Source organism: Artemia franciscana, chromosome 16 (assembly GCF_032884065.1).
Source record: "Artemia franciscana chromosome 16, ASM3288406v1, whole genome shotgun sequence".
Lineage (NCBI taxonomy): Eukaryota > Metazoa > Arthropoda > Branchiopoda > Anostraca > Artemiidae > Artemia > Artemia franciscana.
Window position 1 is genome coordinate 3090072 of NC_088878.1, and position 9461 is coordinate 3099532.

A 9461-nucleotide genomic window follows, 5' to 3' on the forward strand; every position below is an offset into this window, starting at 1 on the left:
CCAAGCCGCCTGAGGCCAAAAACAATCGCTTCAGCCATTTTATCGAATATTGGCTCAATTTAAATTTCAGCAGTTTATAATTACGAACTATTTTCGATAAAGATGCATGGCGACTTGGATCCAGCTTGGGCACTTTAAATTAATTATGGCGTCCGCCCATTGGCTTTTTCACCATTAATTGTTATAAATTTTATACAGTGTTTCTTCTTTTTTTCATATGAAAAAAAAATGATTTTCAATGTATTCCAGGACTAAGTAACTAACGGCAGGGCCCCTCTTCACATTGAATACCGTATTGTACCCATCATCGGTTAGGGTTCATGGACTTTGGTTTCCCCTCGAAAGGGGTGCGCCGATCCCGGAGGTACTGCAATACCGGGCCAACGCGTGAAGGGAGCGGAGCAAGCCCCGACATCCCTCCGGTTTCCAAAAATCAGTTTAATATTCTGGGCCCCATGTAGGGGCCGTATCAGATATTAAGCTGATAAGAACAGATACTACACTTTGATCTTAGCCAAAAGGCCGAGAAGCGATAGTTTAACAAGGATTGTCAAAATAATTATAAGAATACGAGTAACAAAGTTTGTCACAAAATTTATTTCGGTTCCAATTCTCAAATAACATTCAATTAACTTATCACTTTGTTTTTAGATTTTTATAAACAGTACGAAACATTTCCCATAATATCAAAGTTTATCTTTAAATTTTAATGGTAAACGGTAAATTTTCCAATCAAGACTTGGATAAAATTGTCACTCAAAAAGCCAAAATCAGAAAAGATAACATCTTAAATCAGAGATAATATTCTCTTGGCCCTTTAGCTGACAATGATCGGAACCAGCATTGATGAATAACGTTAATTCACGGCAATTAAAGGGGTGGGGGACAGAGAAGAGTTTTTTTCGAAATCCAGAGAGAACAATTCTCTTGTTTTTTGTTTTTTTTTACTTTCTTTTGCAAAAATACCCCAAAAAACACCCTGATTTGCAATAAAAATTGTCAATCCACCAGTCGACACCACTGGTATTGATCAAAAGCGCCAATCCATGGAAACTAGGGGACAAGGCTGGACCCAATGAGGTAATCCCCGATATTTTTGTCCGACTCGTTAAAACGTAGCGCAATGCATTTAAACAAGTTTCCGATGTATTTTTTTTTTTTTTTTTTTTTTTTTTTTTTTTTTTTTGTATTCCTTGCTCAAAATAGATTTGTAAACACACAGCCCAAGGGGAAGGGGAGAGGGGGTGAAATCCAGTATTCTCCAGATTCCAGGCAGGGGAATCTCGTTGTTTTTTCAATTTCTTTAACAAAAATACAAAGAAAAAAAGCAAGCCCCTTTTCAATGATAATACCACGAAGAGATTTTGTTGAGTCTAAGAGGAGGAATGCAGGAAAAACATCTTGTAGAGAAAATTTCTTTCCCTGAATTAAAACAACTGGTTTTCCATATATACTACATGGTAACAATGCAAGTTTTATTAAGAGATTATTAAATTTGCTTCAAATATGGAAACAAAAGCTGAATTTTCAATCACCTAAGAAAGATACACAGACACGAAACAGTGAGACTTTATCAAATAAATGATTGCTTACTTATTTGTATAAGTATTTGTCCTTTTCATTTATCATTTACTTGAGTAATTCTATAATTCCATCTTCTTACTAACCATGAAGCCCAGAAGACTGTCTTGAAGAATAGATGGCCTTCAAGTAGAACTCCAGTTTTATAAGAGAATTTGATCAAAGCTTATTAAACAACTCTAAGGTTTGAAACCATAGAAAAGTAGGGTCGTAATTTGTTATGGAGCTGTAAGGTGCAACTGCCCCTCCCAAACCTTGTTTTTCCCCTCCCCCAAACCTCATTCCCCTACCCCCTTTTGAAATTTAGTTTCGTCCAAAATTGAGTCTAAACTAATATAAACCTATAAATTTAAGGATCTACAGAAACACATCTCTTTTTTTTTCTTTTTTTTAAAGTAAATTTACAGCTGTTTTAGAGTACTAAATAGTGCCTCTGTGGTACCAAATGGCTTCTTTTTAGTTTTTACTGCTATTTTCACTTTATTTTGGACAAAGGGTTCCATCTTTGCTCCTCCATCCCCTTCAAGTTTGGATTTTGACGAAATTACGCCACTGTAGAAAAGCAAAAGAAATGAAAAAAAAAAGTCCTATAAGATGAAGTCGAGCTAGAAGGACTTAGTAGAAAGAGTTAATTTTGTTCACATTTCTTGAGCAATGCTTTGCCTTTTACTTTTTAGCCTAAATAAATTACGTGGCTATGCTCTAAGGATAATAAATCCAGGAAATAGTTACTTTTTAAAACGAAACAAAAGAGGACTAAATGTAGCTGGGACTTGAATCGCTTTTACGCCATCTAAGGGCTTAACAAATAAATACAAGAATCATTTCCCTTCCAATTTCGTACAGGCCCATTGGCCCATCACAAAGTCTTCTCCCTCTGGAGGCAAAATAGACTTGTGTAAAATTTAGGACGGTTCTGGAGGAAGGCCTGCAAAAGAAAAATGGGCCAGTCCTGACCACACCAATTCCTTGTGCCAAAATATGTTGTAGAATGTATTTCAGTCATTTCAGACCGAGGAATCATTAGTTTAGCTGTTAGAATGCCATACTTCAGACTCCTCGAATGTATCAACGAAGATAAAACTTTGAGGTGGTAAATCACAGGGATTTTGTGTTATATTTGCATTTAGACTCCAGGCTTCTCCCTCCTCACAGACCCGTTTCTTGGTCTCCCTTCACTTGGAGAATCGCTTGTTGATTCTCTTTTCCCTTCACACAGAGAATTGTCTCTTGGATCGTGTTCTCCTCCCAGACTGAGTATTGTGTCTAGAAATCAATGGAGTCCCCAAATGAAAGGATTTGCCCCTGTAAGATCTCAAAACTCCTCATTTTAGAGGAATCCCCTAAACTGGAATGGAAATACAGTTCCTAGACGAGGGAGGAATGAGGGCCCTAAGAGATTTGGGAGTCAAGAGCGCCTAGGACTTGGCACACTATTGCACCAAGAGTGCCTTCGAGCAGCCCTTACCCGCTGAAAAGTAGCTTCCCTGGATGTAATCTGCAAAAGATAACAACAAACATCTAGCCAGCCACTTGTCAACTGAAGGACTGTAGGCAACTAGGCGACTAACAACACTAATCACGTCTACTTCCCTATAAACATAGCTTATTTAGACACCCCTGGAAGTTGTGCCATATTTCACAATTATTTGTCCCTTTTTACTATTTGCCCATAAGTTCACAATTTGTTTTATATTTTTGAAAAGATTGGATTTTTGTTCATAAACGACTTCAATTATCTCGCATTTTCCAGGGTTATTTGTCTGACAACCCTAATATCTTGATAAGTAAGATAGTATCTAAATAATATTAATATCTAGATAAGTAATCTTGAAATATTAAAACATACAACAATTGTGTAGACTAGTCTGCCTTTCGGCATTCAAAAATTTGTTAAGACTCATCAAGTGCCCATCCCCACGGTAATCTTTAGTAAAAGGCGAAAGATTAACTCGATATGAGGAGAGGCCAGAGCTATGAAAACTGCTAAGGTTCACTTGGGTATATAAAAATAAATCCTCGTGGTTTTTTTTAACAAGGTACGAAAGCAATAAGAAATTCAATGTTCAATCAAGTAAATACGGGCCGAAAAATCATATGATGCGAAAACATATTCAATGAACAGCAATTCATGGGCAACTTTAATGACATGCTACTAAAACTACATCCACAGAAAATAACATAAATATTCAGTAATCAGGCCCAAAAATAATTGTAATGTAGCTGAATGGTCGATCAATTGCTGTAGCCAAAGGCCCCCCTATTAAAATATTCCAAGAAGCTTAGCGGTAGTGAAGGAATTCTTAGTCTGATATGTTGCCAATACAATAGACTTGATGAAATGTGTGGTGACCAAGGGCATTTCACTTTTTAAGACTAGCCTTTGTGACTTAATTCAAATTTCAGCAATTGGATTCGATTCCTAGTTCAATTTAAAAATCAGTATTTGATAATTACAGAGTATTTTCAAAAACAAAATGCATCAGGAATTCAATGAGTTTAGGCAATTTAATTTAATTATGGCGACTGGTCATTGATACCCCATCATTTGCTTTAATACAAGACTAAGAAAAACAAAATGTGTTTATTTAAGAGATGTTCTAAATTACTTGGTTTAAACATTATCAATTTGCATACTTTTCCTTTCAGTTCACAAAATTACAACATAGTACGGGCTCAAAACAAGAAACCTATTCAATGTGTGAACAGGGGTCCGCGCGAACGCAGTCCCCCACTACCAAAAATTACGCTGTTGAGTTACCCCCATTTGGGGTAATCACAGGGGTCAGCCAATCCGAAGTGCAATGGAAAGGCCTCACCCTGGGAGCGCCTCCTTCGTGATCAAGGCAGCTCCCCAGCCAGGTAAGTATGGTTTGTTCAAAACTAACATTTTACTAATGTCTTTCGACATAAATCCGGTTGCTTTGAATGCCACTCAGAAACTCTAATTTATTAAACAGATGCAGCTTTACAAAACTTTTTTCACAGCAGTGAATCAAGTCTCTGAATTGTTTTTGAAAATAGGAATGCCCCATTTCATTTTCATATGCAAGCCTCTAGATTGTTTAAATGCAAGTTTACCTTTTTGAGAAAAGAAAATCAGGGGTTTCTCACTCTCTTATCAATTTGACTGAAAAGTTGAAACTCTAATTTCTGAGAGCCCAGTGACCATTCTACTGACTTTGCCAATTATTTTCTCTCTAACAATCATACAAGGGGGGGGGGAGGGGCTTTAGTCATTACTACTATCAACAACTCACCGTAGAACCAAGCCGCCTGAGGCCAAAAACAATCGCTTCAGCCATTTTATCGAATATTGGCTCAATTTAAATTTCAGCAGTTTATAATTACGAACTATTTTCGATAAAGATGCATGGCGACTTGGATCCAGCTTGGGCACTTTAAATTAATTATGGCGTCCGCCCATTGGCTTTTTCACCATTAATTGTTATAAATTTTATACAGTGTTTCTTCTTTTTTTCATATGAAAAAAAAATGATTTTCAATGTATTCCAGGACTAAGTAACTAACGGCAGGGCCCCTCTTCACATTGAATACCGTATTGTACCCATCATCGGTTAGGGTTCATGGACTTTGGTTTCCCCTCGAAAGGGGTGCGCCGATCCCGGAGGTACTGCAATACCGGGCCAACGCGTGAAGGGAGCGGAGCAAGCCCCGACATCCCTCCGGTTTCCAAAAATCAGTTTAATATTCTGGGCCCCATGTAGGGGCCGTATCAGATATTAAGCTGATAAGAACAGATACTACACTTTGATCTTAGCCAAAAGGCCGAGAAGCGATAGTTTAACAAGGATTGTCAAAATAATTATAAGAATACGAGTAACAAAGTTTGTCACAAAATTTATTTCGGTTCCAATTCTCAAATAACATTCAATTAACTTATCACTTTGTTTTTAGATTTTTATAAACAGTACGAAACATTTCCCATAATATCAAAGTTTATCTTTAAATTTTAATGGTAAACGGTAAATTTTCCAATCAAGACTTGGATAAAATTGTCACTCAAAAAGCCAAAATCAGAAAAGATAACATCTTAAATCAGAGATAATATTCTCTTGGCCCTTTAGCTGACAATGATCGGAACCAGCATTGATGAATAACGTTAATTCACGGCAATTAAAGGGGTGGGGGACAGAGAAGAGTTTTTTTCGAAATCCAGAGAGAACAATTCTCTTGTTTTTTGTTTTTTTTTACTTTCTTTTGCAAAAATACCCCAAAAAACACCCTGATTTGCAATAAAAATTGTCAATCCACCAGTCGACACCACTGGTATTGATCAAAAGCGCCAATCCATGGAAACTAGGGGACAAGGCTGGACCCAATGAGGTAATCCCCGATATTTTTGTCCGACTCGTTAAAACGTAGCGCAATGCATTTAAACAAGTTTCCGATGTATTTTTTTTTTTTTTTTTTTTTTTTTTTTTTTTTTTTTGTATTCCTTGCTCAAAATAGATTTGTAAACACACAGCCCAAGGGGAAGGGGAGAGGGGGTGAAATCCAGTATTCTCCAGATTCCAGGCAGGGGAATCTCGTTGTTTTTTCAATTTCTTTAACAAAAATACAAAGAAAAAAAGCAAGCCCCTTTTCAATGATAATACCACGAAGAGATTTTGTTGAGTCTAAGAGGAGGAATGCAGGAAAAACATCTTGTAGAGAAAATTTCTTTCCCTGAATTAAAACAACTGGTTTTCCATATATACTACATGGTAACAATGCAAGTTTTATTAAGAGATTATTAAATTTGCTTCAAATATGGAAACAAAAGCTGAATTTTCAATCACCTAAGAAAGATACACAGACACGAAACAGTGAGACTTTATCAAATAAATGATTGCTTACTTATTTGTATAAGTATTTGTCCTTTTCATTTATCATTTACTTGAGTAATTCTATAATTCCATCTTCTTACTAACCATGAAGCCCAGAAGACTGTCTTGAAGAATAGATGGCCTTCAAGTAGAACTCCAGTTTTATAAGAGAATTTGATCAAAGCTTATTAAACAACTCTAAGGTTTGAAACCATAGAAAAGTAGGGTCGTAATTTGTTATGGAGCTGTAAGGTGCAACTGCCCCTCCCAAACCTTGTTTTTCCCCTCCCCCAAACCTCATTCCCCTACCCCCTTTTGAAATTTAGTTTCGTCCAAAATTGAGTCTAAACTAATATAAACCTATAAATTTAAGGATCTACAGAAACACATCTCTTTTTTTTTCTTTTTTTTAAAGTAAATTTACAGCTGTTTTAGAGTACTAAATAGTGCCTCTGTGGTACCAAATGGCTTCTTTTTAGTTTTTACTGCTATTTTCACTTTATTTTGGACAAAGGGTTCCATCTTTGCTCCTCCATCCCCTTCAAGTTTGGATTTTGACGAAATTACGCCACTGTAGAAAAGCAAAAGAAATGAAAAAAAAAAGTCCTATAAGATGAAGTCGAGCTAGAAGGACTTAGTAGAAAGAGTTAATTTTGTTCACATTTCTTGAGCAATGCTTTGCCTTTTACTTTTTAGCCTAAATAAATTACGTGGCTATGCTCTAAGGATAATAAATCCAGGAAATAGTTACTTTTTAAAACGAAACAAAAGAGGACTAAATGTAGCTGGGACTTGAATCGCTTTTACGCCATCTAAGGGCTTAACAAATAAATACAAGAATCATTTCCCTTCCAATTTCGTACAGGCCCATTGGCCCATCACAAAGTCTTCTCCCTCTGGAGGCAAAATAGACTTGTGTAAAATTTAGGACGGTTCTGGAGGAAGGCCTGCAAAAGAAAAATGGGCCAGTCCTGACCACACCAATTCCTTGTGCCAAAATATGTTGTAGAATGTATTTCAGTCATTTCAGACCGAGGAATCATTAGTTTAGCTGTTAGAATGCCATACTTCAGACTCCTCGAATGTATCAACGAAGATAAAACTTTGAGGTGGTAAATCACAGGGATTTTGTGTTATATTTGCATTTAGACTCCAGGCTTCTCCCTCCTCACAGACCCGTTTCTTGGTCTCCCTTCACTTGGAGAATCGCTTGTTGATTCTCTTTTCCCTTCACACAGAGAATTGTCTCTTGGATCGTGTTCTCCTCCCAGACTGAGTATTGTGTCTAGAAATCAATGGAGTCCCCAAATGAAAGGATTTGCCCCTGTAAGATCTCAAAACTCCTCATTTTAGAGGAATCCCCTAAACTGGAATGGAAATACAGTTCCTAGACGAGGGAGGAATGAGGGCCCTAAGAGATTTGGGAGTCAAGAGCGCCTAGGACTTGGCACACTATTGCACCAAGAGTGCCTTCGAGCAGCCCTTACCCGCTGAAAAGTAGCTTCCCTGGATGTAATCTGCAAAAGATAACAACAAACATCTAGCCAGCCACTTGTCAACTGAAGGACTGTAGGCAACTAGGCGACTAACAACACTAATCACGTCTACTTCCCTATAAACATAGCTTATTTAGACACCCCTGGAAGTTGTGCCATATTTCACAATTATTTGTCCCTTTTTACTATTTGCCCATAAGTTCACAATTTGTTTTATATTTTTGAAAAGATTGGATTTTTGTTCATAAACGACTTCAATTATCTCGCATTTTCCAGGGTTATTTGTCTGACAACCCTAATATCTTGATAAGTAAGATAGTATCTAAATAATATTAATATCTAGATAAGTAATCTTGAAATATTAAAACATACAACAATTGTGTAGACTAGTCTGCCTTTCGGCATTCAAAAATTTGTTAAGACTCATCAAGTGCCCATCCCCACGGTAATCTTTAGTAAAAGGCGAAAGATTAACTCGATATGAGGAGAGGCCAGAGCTATGAAAACTGCTAAGGTTCACTTGGGTATATAAAAATAAATCCTCGTGGTTTTTTTTAACAAGGTACGAAAGCAATAAGAAATTCAATGTTCAATCAAGTAAATACGGGCCGAAAAATCATATGATGCGAAAACATATTCAATGAACAGCAATTCATGGGCAACTTTAATGACATGCTACTAAAACTACATCCACAGAAAATAACATAAATATTCAGTAATCAGGCCCAAAAATAATTGTAATGTAGCTGAATGGTCGATCAATTGCTGTAGCCAAAGGCCCCCCTATTAAAATATTCCAAGAAGCTTAGCGGTAGTGAAGGAATTCTTAGTCTGATATGTTGCCAATACAATAGACTTGATGAAATGTGTGGTGACCAAGGGCATTTCACTTTTTAAGACTAGCCTTTGTGACTTAATTCAAATTTCAGCAATTGGATTCGATTCCTAGTTCAATTTAAAAATCAGTATTTGATAATTACAGAGTATTTTCAAAAACAAAATGCATCAGGAATTCAATGAGTTTAGGCAATTTAATTTAATTATGGCGACTGGTCATTGATACCCCATCATTTGCTTTAATACAAGACTAAGAAAAACAAAATGTGTTTATTTAAGAGATGTTCTAAATTACTTGGTTTAAACATTATCAATTTGCATACTTTTCCTTTCAGTTCACAAAATTACAACATAGTACGGGCTCAAAACAAGAAACCTATTCAATGTGTGAACAGGGGTCCGCGCGAACGCAGTCCCCCACTACCAAAAATTACGCTGTTGAGTTACCCCCATTTGGGGTAATCACAGGGGTCAGCCAATCCGAAGTGCAATGGAAAGGCCTCACCCTGGGAGCGCCTCCTTCGTGATCAAGGCAGCTCCCCAGCCAGGTAAGTATGGTTTGTTCAAAACTAACATTTTACTAATGTCTTTCGACATAAATCCGGTTGCTTTGAATGCCACTCAGAAACTCTAATTTATTAAACAGATGCAGCTTTACAAAACTTTTTTCACAGCAGTGAATCAAGTCTCTGAATTGTTTTTGAAAATAGGAATGCCC

The 9461-nt window shown here is 36.8% G+C and overlaps 1 protein-coding gene, 1 long non-coding RNA gene and 6 other non-coding genes across 8 annotated transcripts in view; 1 reads left to right on the forward strand and 7 right to left on the reverse strand.

The window, feature by feature from the left end:
• Positions 1–9461, forward strand: part of LOC136036902 (uncharacterized) — a gene marked incomplete in the record, with an annotated part of 361814 nt that overhangs the window by 202267 nt on the left and 150086 nt on the right.
• LOC136037442 (U2 spliceosomal RNA) lies at positions 343–534 on the reverse strand. The gene has a single exon (XR_010619943.1). It is a non-coding gene; the product is annotated as a U2 spliceosomal RNA (small nuclear RNA).
• Positions 352–6694, reverse strand: LOC136036904 (uncharacterized). The gene is made up of 2 exons (XR_010619822.1): positions 6442–6694; positions 352–1704 (listed from the first exon to the last, which is right to left on the reverse strand). It is a non-coding gene; the product is annotated as an uncharacterized LOC136036904 (long non-coding RNA).
• On the reverse strand, positions 3442–3557 carry LOC136037465 (U5 spliceosomal RNA). The gene has a single exon (XR_010619961.1). It is a non-coding gene; the product is annotated as a U5 spliceosomal RNA (small nuclear RNA).
• Positions 4288–4451, reverse strand: LOC136037430 (U1 spliceosomal RNA). The gene has a single exon (XR_010619934.1). It is a non-coding gene; the product is annotated as a U1 spliceosomal RNA (small nuclear RNA).
• Positions 5191–5382, reverse strand: LOC136037443 (U2 spliceosomal RNA). The gene has a single exon (XR_010619944.1). It is a non-coding gene; the product is annotated as a U2 spliceosomal RNA (small nuclear RNA).
• Positions 8290–8405, reverse strand: LOC136037466 (U5 spliceosomal RNA). The gene has a single exon (XR_010619962.1). It is a non-coding gene; the product is annotated as a U5 spliceosomal RNA (small nuclear RNA).
• Positions 9136–9299, reverse strand: LOC136037431 (U1 spliceosomal RNA). The gene has a single exon (XR_010619935.1). It is a non-coding gene; the product is annotated as a U1 spliceosomal RNA (small nuclear RNA).